This window comes from Dermacentor variabilis, chromosome 2 (assembly GCF_050947875.1).
Source record: "Dermacentor variabilis isolate Ectoservices chromosome 2, ASM5094787v1, whole genome shotgun sequence".
Taxonomy (NCBI): domain Eukaryota; kingdom Metazoa; phylum Arthropoda; class Arachnida; order Ixodida; family Ixodidae; genus Dermacentor; species Dermacentor variabilis.
Window position 1 is genome coordinate 155,052,318 of NC_134569.1, and position 19,506 is coordinate 155,071,823.

The following is a 19,506-nucleotide window of genomic DNA, read 5'->3' on the forward strand; positions in this document are numbered from 1 at the left end:
TCGATTTACGAGTAAAAGCAACGACTGCACATTTCCCAGCAGAAAGCTCCAGGCCTTGTCTTCTTAGGTATCTTGACACAGCCGTTGAGGCTTTCTGAAGTCGTGCGCGGACTTGTACACGTGTCACGCCTGAAGCCCACATGCAAATGTCGTCTGCATATACGGAGAGCTGTACGGTTTGCGGTAACGAATCAGCGAGACCAACGAGCACCAGGTTGAAAAGGGTAGGGCTGAGTACTCCGCCTTGCGGTACACCACGACTGGTATAGCTAGATGGCGTTGGTCCGTCTTCAGTCTAAATAAAGAAAGATCTTCCATGCAAATAGTTGCATATCCAGCGAAAGGTGCGTCCACCAATCCCTACAGCTTCTAAGGCGTCCAGAATTGCCTGATGATCTACATTGTCGTACGCACCTTTAACATCAAGGAATAGGGCCGCAGTGATTCGTTTCAGATGTTTCTGGTGTTGTACGTATGTTACCAGGTCGATAACGCTATCTATTGACGAGCGGCCACGTCGAAAACCAGCCATTACCTCTGGATAGACGTTGTAGAATTCCAAGTACCATTCTAGCCGTGCAAGTATCATTCTTTCCATTACCTTGCCGACACAGCTGGCCAGTGCTATTGGACGGTAAGATAATAATTCCAACGGGGATTTGCCAGCCTTGAGGAGTGGAACAAGCCGGCTGGATTTCCACGTTGTAGGGACCAAGCCGTCACGCCATGATGTGTTGTATAGGCCAAGAAGGGCATCTCTGGCCTCTTGACCAAGGTTTACAAGCGCAGAGTATGTGATGCCATCGTGTCCTGCTGACGAAGATCGCCTGCAACCAGCAAGTGCGGCCTCCAGTTCTTCGATGGAGAAAGCAGCGTCCATACGAGGATCCCGGGAGCAAGGGGGCACAATGGGAATGGGTGCGCAAGGTGAATACGTGAGCGCCGGACCCGCGATCCTTGCGCAGTAATCTTCGGCTACCTCGACTTCTCGGCGTCCTTGATGTAGGGCTAGAGACTTAAATGGACGACGCTGTTGAGGAGCTGTTCGAAGACCACGGATTGTTCTCCAGACAACCGACAGAGGTTTACGTGGGTCGAGAGACTCACAAAACGACTTCCAGCGGTGATTGTGGAGTACAGCAAGGCGACGCTGAATTTTCTTTTGAATGCGTCTGGCCTCTCTAAGGTCGTAGAGTGATTTAGTCCGTCGGTACCGTCGCTCCGCTCGCCGGCGGATTGCACGGAGGCTCTGTATTTCCCAATCAAAATCTGTGTATTTCTCTAATGGCCGAAATGAGCGCATAGAATCCTGCATCGCCTTGGCGATCTCAAATTCTAGTGTGGACGAAATGCCTTCGTGGCATGCGTCTTCCATAAGGGATTTAAACACGGGCCAATCTATTGTTTGTTTAAAATTTGATGGAACGGATTTGGTGAGGCCTTTTATCTTCAGGTAGGTAGGAATGTGGTCGCTTCCGTGGGTTTCTATATCTGCGAACCAATGGACGCAGCGAGTGAGGCATCGCGAAACAAATGCTAAGTCTAAACAACTACTGTATGTACGGCCGCGCAGAAACGTGGGACTGCCATCATTTAGACAACAAAGTTCATAGTCGCAAGCAAAGGACACGAGGTTTCTTCCTTTCGAATTTATCTTGTTGCTTCCCCAAAGTGAATGATGCGCGTTGAAGTCCCCAACAACAATCCATGGACCAGGTGTCGCATCTATAATGTCACTCAGTCTCTGCCTATCAAAACGACTTGATGGAGAAAGGTAAGCGCCCACTAAAGTAAACGCAAGGTCTTGTTGTTTAACGGTCAAACACACATACTGATTAATGTCATGTGGCCGCACTGGATGAACAACATAAGTCAATTCACACCGTATGTAGATGGTCACTTTGCTAATGTCAGTATAAGTCGATGACATATGAGGTTCATAGCCTGAGATCCGAACGGGTGTCTGTAGCTTCGGTTCACAGACGACAACAATGGGGAATCGATTGGTGAAAACGTAATGGTGAAAATCACTGCGGGATTTCAGGCCACGGGCATTCCATTGCATAATAGATGCTTCCTTGACTTGTCTGAAGAACGGCTGACGCGGTAGAGCCATTGTGCTTGCTACTCGAGGCTCGCAAGAACCGGATCCAGGCCGTCCAGCACTTGTAGTGCACCTCGAGCAGATGGCGTCTGCATGTCGTTGAACAACACGCGAATGACATTCATTAGAGATCTGATTATGGCGATTACTTGCTTGTCTTGACCTCGCACGTGATCTGTACCCTCATTGGGTCGTCGGTAGTCCACCGTCGACCTTTGTTGGGCTGGAGGACTTAATGTCGGAAGTGTAGGCCAGTCGTTTGCAGTAGAGGTATTCACTGCGTCATCAGACACCGTGTTGTTAGTGTGGGTGAGCGCCTTGGGAGCACCAGCCTCAGGAAGTATTGGCTGTCTCGCGACGGTATCAGCATTTCTTGTAGACGAGGATCGTCTACGGTGACGGCGGACACTACGCCATCGTACTTTGGCGGCGGCCGCTCTGTGAGTTGAGTTGTCTCTCACCATTTGTTTGAGGACTTTCCGCTCTGTCTTGTGTCTCGGGCAGTCTTTCGACGATGCTTCATGGGGACCGGAGCAATTGGCACATTTGAAGTGAGTCGCACGGCAAGCATCTGCACTGTGCTGCTCAGAGCATCTCGCGCACACGGTCGAATTTTTGCATATGCCGCTGACATGCCCGATCTTCAAACAATTACGACACTGAAGTGGTCTTGGAATGAACGGTCGCACTGGATGACGAAAAAATCCAACTTTCACGTGGGACGGCAAGCTCCCTCCCTTGAAAGTTATCCTCACACAGCGTGAATCTCCTAGGCGAGGGATTTCAATAATAGGAACATCTGCTGTGGCGGGTTTGACCAAAATAGGCAGATCGTTGTCGTCGATTGACTCACCGACATCATAAATCACACCTGATATAGTATTGCTGTCCTGTGGTATTATGGTGCGAACATTTATCTTGCCCAGCATTTTCACTGTACTCAAGATATCCAATGCTGCTCTGTTCTTGACATCAACCGCGAGAATGTTCTTACGGGTGTTAACTCTCATATCCGTGATCTCATTTGGAACAACAGCCTCTAGTGTGCAGATACGGCTTGCCTGTTTAGCCGATTCAGGTTGTCGGTCGGCGTCACGGGTAAGAAGAGGATGGTATGAGCCGTGTCATGGGCCTTTGCTGCCGCCGTCGTCCTTGTTGAAGACGAGGAGGCAGTGACGATTCTCCTCTTTCCTTTTTGCCTCACAACTGTCAAGTAGTCGCCGTCATCCGACAGATCTTCTTCTGAAGCAGAGTAGTACAGCAGGGTGTCCTCGCTGCCTGTGTCGCTCATCAGGTGATTGCGCTTCCTCGGAGCGCTCGACGCTGTGACGTCGGTCTCCTCCGGACGTCTAGCTGACTCCGCTTCCATCGCCGAAGGTCTCGGAAGCGGCGCCTCCCGAAAACACGCAAAAATACTCGCAAAATGAGAACAGTAGAAAACGGGGTTCCACACAAGAGCCAGTTGGAAACGAACATGGCTGTAGCCATCGATTCAACGGTAAGTACGGCAAACGGCAGCCGTAGGCCATGGCGGAGAGTACGTCTGACGGGATAAAAAGAACGGTTTAAAGTGGGGCGGCTGTACAGGACCGCAGTACAAGGGTCGAAGTTTTCGGGGTGAGACCTGTGTCCGCAGCAATGACAAGTTTGTGAGCGTCAGGAAGAGGAATCAACAAAAGAGGGGTGCAGTAGCGTAAGGGCCACTTCTGCACTGGCGCAGTCTATGATTGCGCGATGACGCGAAAGGGAGTCCCACCTGGGAATAAGATCATGGGAGCATGACGGCAGCACTAAAACTATATGATGTAAAGTTCATCTTGAATAAAAACTCGAGCGGTACACGCAGCTGAAGATTCAATACACTGTGAGTAGCAGTGCGGAGCATTATTCCCGGGAGCGACGTGGTCACTTTCTTTAGGTTGTGGCATAAATTCTCCCAGATGACGGAAACCGCGGCCCTTGTGCCAATAAATGCTAGCACTGCGGATCCCTCAACAGCGACATCGATAACGTTTTGAGGCGAAACAGATGGGTGTCTTGGGTAGTTCCGACTCGCATGCTACTCTTGCCTGCGGAACTGCAGCAATCAGTTTCCCACTTCTGTAGTAGGTCGGCGACACATGGGTGACAATGAGCGTCGTCGCGGAGAAGGTGACCGGCGGTTTGCATGGGTGGTTGATCGTCAGGGTGGAGTCCGTGACGACGAAGTAACAGGCCTACCCATGGCATCAAATGGAGAAGGTGGACATCGGCGACAAAAGCGGTTGACGTGTTCAACGACACCACAGGCGAAACAGATGGGCCTACTGTCCGGCGTTCCCCACGCATCTGGGCGGCGGAAATACGGAGTCCGAGGTCTCGCGATGGGGGACAACGCAGTAGGCGCGCTCGTCGGTCAGGCATGGGGTGGCATCACAAGTGGAGAATACGGTGCGGTCTGTTGAGGGGGCGGAGCCGCGACGCAAGCATACACTCCATTTCATAAATCAGGTGCAACGCTGTAGAGGCTACAGATACTTTTTGCAGTGGCTGCGTTCACACTTAGAAACAGCTCGGTGTTTGTCGGTCCGATTTTTGTGAAAATTCTTTTTGTGTAAGCTCAGTTCTGAATGAAAAAGGAATTTACCCTTAGAAGGAAACAAACGATGTACTCATACGGCTGATAACACGTTGCCTTAAACCAATTGGCTTTTCGTTGTTTTTTTTTATTACAGCCCGTCGCAGCAGCCTCATGTGCATGTTCGCGCGAGCAAACGCCTTCTGGCGCGCATCGAAGCATAGGCGGAACGAGTGGAGTGATAAATTTTGGTGACCGGACTTCTTGCGTAGCTTCGACAGCGTTGCACCTGATGTATGAAACGAAGTTTAGGCAAGCGGCGCAGTTACGGGCGGTTGTGCTGGCATCGGCGGGAGGGCCTCAGGAGCCTGAGTTGAATGACGTGTTGAATGTACGGACCCAATGACTGCGCAGGTCCTTGCGTGAGAGGTTGTAATGAAAGGTGACGTGCTACCTCTACACGGATAAAGTCTCTGATTGTAGAGAACAGCGGCTGTTGATCGGCAGGGCGGGCAGCTAGCTGCAAGCTAGATAGCCCGTCGGGCGCCGTGAGGGCCCGGCGGGCGATCGTGCGCTGCCTACGCAACTCGTCAAATCTCTGATACAATGAGGCGAGTGCCGCTACAGTAGTAGGTTTTTCGCGAGCAGTATCTGAAAAGCATTGTTTCCTTCAGGATGTGCTTGAAGCATTTCCTTCAGGATGTGCTTGATTTTCTCCTCCTCAGTCATGGTGGGATTGAAGCGGTTGCAGAGATCGGGCACATGCTCGATGTAACCCGTCAAATTCTTGCAGGGATGGTGGGCACGTTGACGCAAGCACTGCTCACCGCAAAGCTGCGGGCCGTAGGCCGACCAAAGACATCCGTAATGGAAGTCTTAAAAACGGAGCAAGTGGGAATGTCAGTCTCGTGGTTACGATAACACAGTTGCGCAATTTCCGGAAGATAAAACATGACGTTAGTCAATTTCGTTGAATTGTGCCATATTTTATTGGCGCTGACGCGTTCGTACGTCGACAACCAATCTTCAACATCTGAAGCACCTGAGCCGTTGAAGATGGAAGGATCCCGCTGACGACACACGGCGGCGTAAGTGGCATGGGCGGCCTAAGAGTTAGCTTGAGTCGAGGTGTCGTTGGCCATAATGGGAGAAAGAACGGAAAGGAGCGTCCGGAAACGAACTTCCGGGGTGGTGCAGTGGAACCACGCAACTTCCAACAAATGCCACGTGATTTATTGACATCTAGACGTCAAGGAACGACGAGGAACGACAAAGGTGAGCGTCAAGAAACGGCGGGCGTCAGGTGGCCAAAAATCCGGGCAAGCGCAAGCTCAGGTCGCGTGGCTACAACCAACACTGAATATCTTGCTTGGCTGCTTTGTCGTCGTGTTGCCTTCGTGATTACCTGCGTGAACAACACCTTTGTTGTTCCCTGATGAGACAAAGCTCTCTGTCGTAAGCCTGTGTGCCGCTCTGATGCCGGGATGGCTTTGCCCATGCAGTAAATCGAATATTGTCATCCGAAACTGATGGGGCTCGAGCAGGCGAGGAGCTGCCTTCGATGAGTTGCACATGACCAAAGTTGTTTTGAGGGGGTGGCACCTCCGCAAGCAGGAGCGACCAGCCGTTTTCCCACAGGGGGCGTAGCTCAGGGTCGTTTAGCTGGGCGGAGGCTAGAGCTTGGAAATCCACAGAGACGCCAGCCACAGTGCCGATCCGCGACAATGCGTCCGCTGCTTGATTTTCGGTTTCAGAAATATGGTGGATGTCCGTAGAAAATGCGTAAATAAAGGAAGTTTCAGAAGCTTACATCCTAAGTACGAGGAACTGTTGTTCTTGAAATGGAAGGTTAAGACTTGCGGTTGGTCAGAATGTAAAAGCTGCAGCCTTCAAAGAAAGAACAGGAATGCTTTACAGCGAGATAAATAGCCAACATCTCCCTGCCGAAAGGGCTGTAGCGAGCTTCTGTAAGTTTGAGGCGCATTGACAAGACGCGCATTGGCCTCCAGTCTGCGTCATCATGCTGCCGCAGTAGTGCACCTCCTGCCGTGGTCGACGCGCCTACAATAAGGCAAGCTGGCGCGTCGGGAAACGGATAAATCAGCAACACTGCAGTCATCAACAGCGTTTTGGCTTCCTGGTGTGTTTAGACCCCAGTTAAAATGTTGAAGAGCTGAGTTTGGAACGAAGTATTTTTCACACGTGATTTTTTCAAGAAGCTATGGTTGCAATTGTTTGCTGCAGGAACTTGTGATCACCTCAAATGATGTTTCTTTTTATCCTTCGAAATATCGGTAATTGTGTACCAATTATATTTTATTCCATGTGCTGCGTTATTCCTCCGTTGCCTTAGTTTTGTTCTCGCACAGCATAGAGTGTTTTTTAGTTTTCATTGTCGTTTCGAGTACGATTCAGATGGTTCAATTACTTTAAAATACTGCTGTTTCGTTTATTCCATTGAGTCGCCTGAATATTTCCTCCGATTTCTTTGTTCCTTGCTTCTCGAATACCGTAAAGGCGCTGTTGTTGCTCTAATGAATGATTGAATGATGATTGAAAAAATAAAGAAGTGAATAAATGCAACAATAAATAAGAATATTTAATGATCCACTTAATAATGAATAATATGGAGCTTTCAATAGTGTTACAGGCAGTTTATTTAAAACGGGGTCTTGTGTCTCCTATTTTCGGGATACCGGGTCACACTGAAATTGAGGGCAACCAGAGGGCCGATAAGACCGCTCTCGAGCATACTAACCGAGCGGACCTTAATGGAGACCCCGAGGACCTCATGACGATGATCCCGAAGTACTCTGAAATACTAAATTATCATAGAGGAACGAGGGTCAAATACTCCCCGCCCCATAACATGCTTAATCAACAAGAGGTAGTTTGCTTGCTGAAGCTGCAAACAGGAACCTTCGCAAATCTATGCATACTAAGAAAAATGTTCGCAAACCAATACACGGACATATGCGCATGGTGTGGCGCAAAACTCACCCTTTATCATATTACATGGGAATGCAGCAAAAACAAAACGTTCCACAATATAGAAAATCCGAGTGCGGAGCAGTGGGAGAGTGCGCTCTCCAGCGGCAACCCATGCCTCCAACGGGGGCTAGTACGCCATGCCCGAGGAGCAGCCACGCTCAGTGGTGCCCTGGAATAGGGGCGCGAACCCTGCGAGATTGGAGTCACCATAGACAAGAAGATGGAAGCACTTGGTCTGACCGCTGAATGACTTTATAAATTGGAGCAATAAAGTGTATCCTATCCTATCCTATTCTGTCTGTAGTTAACTCTTGTCGTTTTTGAGACTGTAAAAAGGGGAAATTTCATTTGAATGTCCTCGAACATTTATCCAGGAACTTCAAAATGCATCGTGCAAAAATGGAGAGATAACGTTTTATTTTTCTCTTCCTAATAAACATTTTGTGCAATGCGAAGTAAAAATTTAAAAAATAAGCAGTGATCGTCATGACTACAGGTCATTCATAACGCACGCACGCATTCCTGTGCTCTCTAGTGCGACAAAGGCATAATTAGTTATTTTACTGCCGTAATTGTAAATTATCAAACAAAAGAGGGACATTTTTAAAAATATTATTACTAACTGCTTTCTACTGCTCATGCTGCTTCTCATGGTGATGAACACGCACGTGTAGAGGCCGTCTATAAAATATGTAACAGTTCCGAAGACTACGAGTCTCGTATTCTTCCATGCCAGCGCTCACGGGTTGTTCGTTTCTCATTTCCTACGTGTAGAGGCCTCGTCAAGAAGCGAACGTCGAAATGTCTTCAAGAAACGCCCACCCTGCAAGCACTCGTAGTGAATGCCATTTAAAATCAAACCAGGTGATCAAGTTTCCTGTTTGAGGGTCGCATGGAGCGAGAGATCATTTTTCGGAGGGGCCGTGAATCTGCGCTCGTTGATTGAAGAAGACATACGGAGTTGTCGTTCGCCGAGGGAAAAGAAGCTCGAACGGCGCACATATGACAAACAGGATATTCGATAGAGGAACACAGAGATGGCAAGAGCAGGTTAAACCAGAGAGGCATTAAATTCGATGTTGCAGCAATACTGATCCTATCAAACGGTTCGCATGTCACGTCATTGCGTGCTACCTTTCGTGATTATGCGGAAGCTGGCAGATCTCAGTCAGCAAAAGCCTCCTTAGCGTGGGCACGTAGGAATTGTATAGAGTAAGGCAACACGCAGCCGTCGGATCGCGGAAGAGTTAGCCAAATTTTCGTTTATAATATGTTTTACCCTTTGCGGCAGAAGCTGCGCGCCCTCTCTACCGATCGGGAATGAGAAACAGGGGTGGTCTGAAGAAGCAAGAAACAGTACGAAAAGATTGGTTGATTCCTGTTGCAACGGAAGTATTCGTAACAAGAAAGTGAAACGTGTATTCTGAGTTGTGACAGTTTCGCTGCACGTTCACAAATGGGAGTGATGGGGAATCATTCATTGGAAATTTGCTAAAGTGGTACCAGTGTACAATAGTGGCGGCAGGAATCCCCCTGAAAAGTACCGTCCAATTTAATTAACGAGCACATGCGACAAAAATGCTCGAGCATATTACAGCATCTCACGTATATGAACATACTGAATCAAATAATTTTGTTTTACTAATGAGCACGGCTTCAGGAAAGGTTTATCATGCGAGACACAGTTTTTAGACTTCATTACAGACGTACATTCTCAAATAGACCATAACCTTCAAACAGATTATGTCTTCCTGGACTTTTCTTAGGCTTTCGATCGTGTAGCTCAATGCCGCTTAATTTCCAGATTGACTGCTCTCAATTTAAATTGTTTAACCCGAATTCCTTACTAATCGCCAGCAATTCACAATTGTGAACAATTTTTTTGCATCACCCCTAACCTACGCAGCTTCCGGTGCACCGAAAGGCAGTGATTAGGACCATTGCTTTTTCTAATTTACATTATCAGCCTGCCCAATAACATCGTATCTTGCACGCAAAAGAGCACGCAAAAGGTGCTATTTGTGCTCTTCGTCTGTGTAAATTGCAACGAGACTGTTGTGAAGATAGACCAAGATGAACGGGAGTCCACGCGTAACCTAGTCCATGAAACTTTCAAAAGTTGTGCCACATTCTTGAAGCCGCAAGGCATAGAGGCAAACTCAAATAGGCCAAATGGAGTAGTGATTGCCGTCTTGGGACTGTCAATGGATTTGACAGGAATTTGGTGGTACGCGCTCATCAAATGGATCTTTCTGTATATTAAGATTCCTGAGAGACGAAGTCATGTATGTGGCGAAGGGGATATTGGTCCAAAGTAGTGACAGTACTCAAAGGTTGGTAATCACCACAAGACCGCTAGTTGCCACTGTCCTAGTTTGGAACCGAGTGGAGAGCTGAAGACCAATTGCTGGAGGAAGGGCAAATAACGACAAGCTGAAGCATGTGTTGGAATTCATGGCGCGCGACTTCCAACCTCCGTCCAGCAAGCCTCCGTGGACGGGCGATGACAGGTTGGCCGTTCCAGGTGTATGGTGGATCACCTTGTGTTTCGCGGGCAGCACGTCGTTTTCGGGCAGCACGTCATTTTGGTGCACCACAAGTTGCGGGTACTCGGCAAGTACCTTGTGGTACGTTCAGACCATCCGAAGCGTACGGATGCCAGATGAGGTGAGGTTGGACTGCAGGCCAAGTACATCAAGGGATGTGACGTTACCCTTTCCAGCACCGATCGCGAACCCTTACATCTAGGTTGAAATAGCTGAGTGATTCCACTCCCAGTGGGGCAAAGATGACATCGACGATGACAAACACCAATCTGTACAAGCACCGTTGTCTGATGATAGCGTTATTGACGGGAGTCCATACGACGCGACGGCAGTGTTGCTCATTGCCTGGAGCGTGGGTGAGGACTTGCCGCGTGGGCGAGGAAGAGGGTGCTGGTGATGCGGTCGACTACGAAGAATAGGCCGCTTGCTCGAGGGCCATTGTCGCATGCCGCCGTTAGCGACTGGTCGGTGCGTTTCCCGCCCGCCTACAGAGCTGAGTGTAGGGACTTCCATGTTTCCAAAAGCGATTGTGGTACCAGCACAACTCCCGTGGCGAGTCTCTAGCGGCGCTACGAGGCTGTGAAGCCAAATAGTGCGCCGTAAGTGGTCTTCAGTGATGCCGCCAGTGGTCAGCTTCGTCAGTGCACAGGTAAAGCGGTCGACTCCAGGCAGCAACGGCAGGAAAGGAATGCCCGATAGAATGGCGCTTTTCACCTCACTTTACAGAGGGCGACGACTGTTGATGAAGAAAGAAAGAAGGGACAATGCAAATCCTAAGGAGGGCCTTGCAAATGCAAGGATTTTACAGTAGCGCTATTTAGTTTCTTATTTTCCGACTCTTACAAAAGGCTCCTGCCTGCGTTGCACTGGGATACGATTGTCGCGAATGGTGGATAATAAGAAAGGTTTAGAATAAAGCTGAAGGAATCTTCACAGGTCTGCTCAAAAAGCTAGACTCAGAAGCCGTTGTCTTCAAAAAAATGAGCAAGGTTTGCATCAACGGCAAGTATATATGTAGGCAAATGATCGTAATCTCGGGCGGTTTGGTGCATTGAATTTAATAAGGGCAACATGAAAACAGGGACAAAATGAATGTTTCGCAAGAAGTGCAGATTTGTTGAATGTGAAGGTTCCTGTGTTTCTTCCCTGAAATTAGCGGATGCGTTATTGTCGAATGGGCTACAACTTGGGTAACTGGGCACCTGCCCAGTGACCCAGCTTGAGGCCACTGGATATAGGCAACCCGTTATGTACCCCTGGGTATGTGTCCACCCTTTGTCAATGCTCGTGCTTTCTTGCTCATTGAGGCAAAGAACGAAAGAGTTGTTGGAGTTCCCGCACGCCACTGTGCCTAATCATAAGCGATTTTAGTAGAGCCATCACGTAATGTACCGCATGTATATGCTCCTTCCCTTCTCGTCATAGCATTCGTCCCAATATTTTCACTCCCCTTCCCTCTTCCCCAGTGCAGAGTAACACGGTAGACGGAATCTGCTGAGGTCGGCTTCTATGCCTATCCGTTAAAAAGTGCAGCAGATCCAGCGTGCCTTGCTGTAATCTGTACAAAGTGCAGCTTACGAGGCAGTGTTCACACGTACATTTCATGTGGCTCAAGGATGTTCCAAGCGAGGTGCTCTGCAGTAGAATGCGCGTTTGAACGTAACCAGCATTTCCGAGGTTGAGATAGGAAATATGGCTATCTCCACCATTTGTTTGGGGGACCCCACCTCCCCTTGAAGGCGTAGATACGACTGCCCACGTGGTTGGCAAGCGGCGTAACACATGCGCAGCGTGAGGCCATCTCCTCCAGTGCCCTCTATCCCATCTCTTCTTGGCTTTCCGCCTAACGACCCCCTCCCCCTCTCCACCAGCTACCAACGACGTGCAAGAGCAGGCCGGCTTCCCCCTCTACTTACCATTGATGCGAGCAAAGTAGTGGGAGCCATCGCTCGTAGATGGCACTGCCGTGGGGAAGCAGAGTGACAGAATACGGCCATAGAGCAAGGGATTAAAGCGAAGAAAATTCCGGTTGGATGGTGTGAAAGCAAGATAAACCCCATCCGCAAAGGCAAAGGTCACCAGCATAAGATAAGCTCGTACAAGCCAGTTACAGTAACGTCTGCGATATTCAGAATGGCTAGGCAAGCCATAAACTTAGAATCGTCGAAGTGGGTGGAGAAAAGTGATGTGCTGGGGGGTAATACAGAATGGGTTCAGACCAAGCAGATTATTAGGGAATATTGAATTTGTACTAACTGACTTCACACAGATATTCGTACCTCAGAATAGACCATTGTGGATAGCATTTCTAGATATTGAGGGAGCCTACGAGAATGTTGACAAAGAGTTGTTACAGGGTATTCTGAAGCACGAAGGCATATGTAATGATTTGGTGGAGCTGCTGAAGGAAATATATAGAGAAGCGAGTAAAAATTTTATCTGTAGGCCGAAATTGCAATGAAGTGGTGGAAATTCACCAAGGACTAACGCAAGGATAACCTTTGTTTCCAGTGTTGTTTACACTTCATGGTTATGGCATAGATAGACAACTGGAAAACAGTAAATTAGGAGTTTATTTATGATACACGCGTTATGGACAAATGGTGCAACAGAAGGTCCGCGCACTCATGTATGCGGACGATACACTGCTACTAGTGCACAATACAAGCGATTAACAGACACTTTGGAATATATGTGGCCATACAGCGACGTATATAGGCCTGAACATCAGCCCTCAGGAATTAGAAATTATGATTCACTGCTGAGACGAGTAACTACTTGGTGTCAGTTCAACAGCGTCATACCCATAGTCAAATAATGTAAATACCTCAACGTATACAAAAACGAACAAAAGGCTTACTCAAGCAACCACGAAGATAATCTGAAAATGATGGGAAACGGAATGCAGCAATTATGAAACAAATATATCTGCGGCCACAACAAATATGAAGTGGTGCTTGAAATCTGAAAGTGAGTACTGGTGCCAGCGCTAACATTCGCAAATGTCATTCTGTGCTTAAAATCGGATATGGTATCGGGGTTGGAAGTTAACCAAAGATCGGTAGGCCGGTTGGCTTTGGGAGCCAATGGTACAACCACAAAGGAGCCAGTGCAAAGTGACGTGGTTTGGGCCTTTTTTGAAGTCTGATAACTGCAGAGCAAAATTAGTTTGGAAGGAAGACTCATGATGATATATCAAAGGAAATCAGTGGCTGAAGTACAAAAGTATTTGTAACTGAAGTCCGTGGACATAGAACAGAGGAAGAGTTGAGGTAAGTTGGCAACCTTAGATGAGGTAATCTAAAGTCTGCATAGGCAAGCAGACGTCACCAAAAAGAAAGTTTCAGCAGCAGAGACAGTTAACTCGATGCAATGAATAGAGACAAAAAAGACCAGGGAGATTTACAAGACTGAGAAGAAATAACCTAGAACGAAAAATCTCTACGACTGAACAATGAGCAGTGCCTTGCTATTTGAGGCTCGAGCCGGTTGCTAGGAATAATAATATAACCTGGCAAATACTCGCAGCCAGAGGAGGCATGCGTATGCTGGAGTAAAAAAACGTCGTACCACTCAGCACATCGTAATGGAGTGCGAAGAGATTCACCCAGTCAGACCCGTAAGTAATGTAATCCTTCCAGAAGGACTTGACGTTACAGTGAATGGAAGTGTCAGCCTGTCAGCTGTCGAGATAATAAGAGACGTTTACAGTATTGATAGAAAAAAATTCAGGGAAGGAACTAATATAACTTGATCCGTTGAAAGCATAACTAGCGGTACAAAGTAAATGGTGGAGTTTTGAGGAAGCGAAAAAAGAATAAAGTGCAACTCCACCGATTTTCAGACGTCCACTGAACTTCATAAAAATTTGAATGTACGATCTCCATTGCACTCTCTTTACCTGTGAGCAATTATTTAACTGCAACTCGTTTACTTTTCCTTGAAAATGAATTTTAAATATTGGTGGCGTGTTCTCGACTCATTCACATGAATCTTTAGCATTTTAATGGCCACCCTGTGTCTTTGACGTGAGGGACTGCATCACAATCTAGAAACGACCACGACGGCTCCTTTTACTACGAGTCAGCGACTGACAATCTCCGTTTTGACAGACGTGATAACCGGTGCTTCGTTTCGTCTTGGCGTAGCACAAAGCGTCGAGCTTGGGTACGGCAACTGCCTCGTTATTCCTAACTCAAACGGCGATCCTTCAGCGCTCATACGTCGCTATCGTATATAAGTCGCCGCTGTCTGGTTAGAAAGAGCCGGGAACGCTCGCCGTGCTGTCAGAAGACATCGTCAGCTTCATTTTCTTGGCGTTAGCATCGCGTGTAATGCGTGTTCAGCACGCGTTCGGCATGTTTACATTACGGTAGTGCAAGGTCTAATGTCACTGTCTCATCGTGCAACAACGAAGCAGCTACCCGTTGCGGTTAGTAAAAATTCTGGGGTTTTACGTGTAAGAACCACTTTATGATTACGAGGCACGCCGTAGTGGAGGACTCCGGAAATTTCGACCAACTGGGGTTCTTTAACGTGCACCTAAATCCAAGCACACGGGTGTTTTCGCATTTCGCCCCCATCGATATGCGGCCGCCATGGCTGGGATTCGATCCCGCGACCTCGTGCTCAGCAGCCCAACACCATAGCCACTGAGCAACCATGGCGGGTCCGTTGCGGTTTCGGCATCTCGATTTGTGGTTATTTGAAATTGTTGAAGAATTTAAAATTAAACCGAACCACCATACCGGATAGTGGACCACCAATGCCATTTCGAAATCACAGTATCCTAATATGGGTAAAACAACGCCGCAGTTGCCCTTTAAGGCGGTGTATACAAAGATGCTAGGATGAAAAACATCTATAGCGTACCTGATTACCTCAAGCAGGCTGGGTGGCTATTTGTCACCGCCTAATTTTAGACGGGATACGAATAAATTATCATCGGCATCGACTGTGAGCTACACTGCGAGAGAGCGGCAGCAGGCCGCAGCCGCAGTAAGCAAAAAAAGCTTTGCCTTAAACATATCGTCCTCTCTTGGCCAATTATTGTCTGAGAATTTAAATGTGCCACTGGGTATATGCTAGCAGAGGTAACCAGACACAGAACTCGGAACTAAAAAATTACCGACGATTACGTTACTTCCTAATGCGAAATGTGAGCGCAGCAAATAAGCTGTTTCACCTTTTGGATAGATTGAGGCAAAGAAATCGAGCAACACATGTATGCGCTATCACATAATTTTTTTTTTATTTTTCACACGTATTCCTTTAACAAAGACTCCACTAACAGTTCTTGACAGTCATGAAGGAAGCTTTGTGGTCGGAGAAATAGACTGATATATGTTCGACTTGGTACACCAATGCTTGATTCTCAAAGACGAGATCTATACAAGTGCCTCGCGAGGTTGTCACAGCCGTGGGGGAAGCAGGGGCTAAGCGCCGCCGCCGAGAAGACCCTGCCGTTCGCGCCGCCGAAGCGGAGGCTCATCGCCGCCGTCGAGAGCAACCAGCAGTAAGCGAGGCTGAAGCAGAAGCTCATCGCCGCCGCCGAGAAGACCCTGCAGTTCGCGCCGCCGAAGCGGAGGCTCATCGCCGCCGTCGAGAGCAACCAGCAGTAAGCGGAAGCGGAGGGGGGCGGCGTGTACACCCAGCGGCAAACGATGGGGGCAGAAGCGCGCGCAGCAAGCGGACAACACGATAAAGGGAGGAGGGAAGAGATAGCAGCGACTGACTGATGCCGCTGATGGCGATAGTGAGTCAACCCCAGCTATCCGCCACACAAGAACAGGGGGGGGGGACCCTTTCCTCCTCTTTCTGCATGGCGGCGACGGTGTTCTATGCAGTCACGTTATCTTGACTCTCTAGCGGCGTCAGCGGCATCCAGCGGTATCAGTCGGTCGCTGCTAGCGCTGGGGGGATGAAAGGGGGGCGGAGCTGGTTACGAGGCCGACGACGACGCCGACGACGACGACGACGCGAAACCCAGGAACGGACGCCAAAGAGCTGCGCTCTAAAAATTTAAGACGTTGGTTGCAGAAGACTGAAAACGATGGCAACGGAAACGACTAAATTTGGATAAATAAGCCAAATTAACAAAACGAGATGAGAACAAGCATTCAGCGAGGCGTGTCGAGATACAGAGAAGTTAGGAGTATGTCACTAACACAAAAGAAGTGCGCAAAATATCACTTCAATTACGTCATTTCGTAGAAACATTTGCGTCGCTAAAGAATTGTGCATGAAGAGCGTATATAGGATTCTAATGACGACATAGCATGGCCATGTGAAGGCGCTGTTGGAGACTCACAATGTAGTAAATGCTGTATAACACACGCGAAGCCTTCCACTGGGTTGACGCAAAGAGAGACACTAAAATAAAGGAGTATTAGCGGCTCCGAAGCAAAGTGCAAATATAGTACGATAATGAAACAACGTCGTTGAGCGGTTGATGGTGGCGATATGCTGGACATTATACATACGTGAGCCAATTTATTCTCTTAATCAAGCTTGGTTTCTTGCTTGTGGACCCTTCGTATCGCTTCCGAAGCGCTGCCAGGTAATGAGGCAAAGTTGCCGTCAGTAAACATCAGCTCAACGACCCTTGCATTACCCTATTCGCGCACGCGGGCGAAGGTCACCCACATGTTCCTTGATAAACGCGACGGCCTCATTAAGCGTGGAGTCTGAAGCAGGTGCATACACTCCTTGCACATACTGTGTATGGTAAATAAACTGCCGAAGGTGCACGTGAAAACTTGGGCCAGTGAAGGGAATATAGCTGTCGTATCGTTCTACGCAAACAGCTCCAGCCCGCATGCGCTAACGCCGGCGACCTCCACGTGCCCTCGCTGAAAGGGGCGTTGACTTTATAAGAACTCTGTTTTGGGAAATAAAAAGCTTTGCTATGGTTTCCACCAGCACATGCTAGGAGAAAGCTGCTGATTTTATGCTGTTTCCATCATCGGCCGAAAATCATATCTGCCTTCTTTATAGGGAGTCTCTACACTGCTCATAAAAGAAATGAAAATTGCAAAAATAACGTTGGGTGCCTCTGTCGCTAATCCGGCTTTGCTGCTCCCCGCCCTCCATTCCCACCGGACGAAAGTTACTTGATAAAAAGGACCCCCCCCCCTTTTTTTTTTTAAGAAAACTTGCACAACGAAACAAAATAATCAGCGTGACGCGTTCACTCCCAAACAGAAGAGCTGGCCATCATCTTAGGCCACTGTCGCCAAACCTTCCCCAGTCCTAAGCGCCCGCTGTTTATATACTGGTGCTGTGGGTATGTGTACGATGCAGTGCGCAGCACGAGTCATTGATACAGCACGTTTTCAGACAGGGATGCTGAAACATTCCCTGAAAATGTTAAATGTAAACAATAAGCATACTCATCAGGAAGGAGAACAATTGCTTTGTTTGGCTTAGTTTAAAATTGCCAATTGAACAAATAAGGAATATAAGGGCTTCGATTTCGGCGCCCAGAAAAATAACGATATAATTTCAATGCATCCCAATTGTTGGCTAGGTGTCCGGGATCATTTTTTGCTCCGTTCCGTTCGACCTTGCGTTTCGTGTCCCACAGAACTCTCACAGCCTCCTGCGCACGAATTTCCGACGCGATAGTTTGTCAGCCAGCATAGGATTGATGGTAATACATTTATTGGCCTAAATTTCGTGTTTTCGGCTTCAAAAAACATTGTAAGCTCATCATCTTAATCAAAGCGCTATTTTACAAATATTTAAGTAAGCACCATCAAAATTGTCCGAAGGCAGGATTCGTACACACGACGCTTAGTACAGAAGTCCGATATTGAAACTATTAAGACGCGGAAGCATGCTTCAACAAGCGGCATAAGATAGCTTTATTAATGTCTCACGGGCGAGCGACGGTTTTGAGCGCTTGGCGCGTTTCGGTTAGGCCTTACCGAGGCGCAATTAGAAGGCAGGCGAGAGCTTGCGCGGGAAGGAACGCTCGGAAAACGCAAACAATCCGAGAATTGCGTTTGCAGCAGCAGGGAGAACCTTCTGGAGAGGACACTTCGGAACGCTGGCGAGTGTGACGGTGGGCTAATTATGCGAGAAATGAACAGCTAAAACGTTTCTTTCATTTCTTAGGCGCAAGGTTGGTGGTAGAAACGAGCTCACGGGTGAGATAGAGTGCGTGGTATTTTTTGGAGCTGCTTACCTCTCTGAAAATATGGCTCATTAGGCTTCAAGGTTGGAGTACAGGCTCCATAAGTACTGATTACAAAAAAATGCTGCGCACTACATGGCAATTTCCTAGTGCGGAGTTTCTGCCCAAATTTGTTTTTCCTTTTTTTTTGCAGTTTCCTGCGTGGCCAACGACTGCTTGTGTACGACTGCTCTAATTAAGATAAGCGTCCATGTGCCACAATCAAGGTTATGAGAAAATAGAATAACCAAACCTCGTCATAGCATCGTCAGCATTGCGGTCAACTATTATATTTACCTTTGAACGTTTTGTTGGTTGAAACCCCTGGGCAGATCTAAAGCAGCAAGTTCAGTGAGACATTCTTCAGTTGACATGTTCTAGATCATAAGTATATTGTCCGATGCTGAAATTCTTCAACCAGGTTTTAGCGCATTTTCTTTCTTCATTGTACTCTTTGTGTAACAAGTGCTAAGCACTGTAATACGCCCTGGTGGCTCCACTGCGGGGTTTGTGGGTTCGACCTCAGCAGTGTGAATATGCGTGAACCAGTCGTGGCGGCAAATGGTCGCACTGACGTTTGACGTGGAAAATTAGAAGCCTCAGCGTACGGCCGGTGTAGTCTGTACGTTCCGTGATGTTTTACACGCACGCTCACGTGATCATTAATTTGATTTTGAGTTGGTGTTAAGAGGAAGCTTTAGCTTGGGCCCCACTTCGACGCGGCCTATTGAAATACATGTAAAACGCAAAAACGTTTTTTTCTGAAATAGCCCTTGGACCAATCTTAATGAAATATGTTGCATTTGAGAGAGAAAGTAAAATTCTAGTGACTGTTGGAAGGGGAATTTTGATTTAGGTCATGAATTTTGCTAAAAAGATTTTCGAAAATTCGAAAGCTTGAAAAAAATAGAAGCACGAAGTTTACAAATGAATAGCTCTGCGTCAAAAAAAGATATCGCGGTTCTGTAAACGGCATGCATTACATCATTGAAAGCGGACCAATTCGATATGTCATTTTACATATTACGTGAATTGGTTGCGTTGTATACAAGGGTTCTGCAAAAGCTGTATTTGCATATTGCTAATTTTCTTTCGATTCATGTGTGGCATATAAATTTTGTCCGCTTTAGAT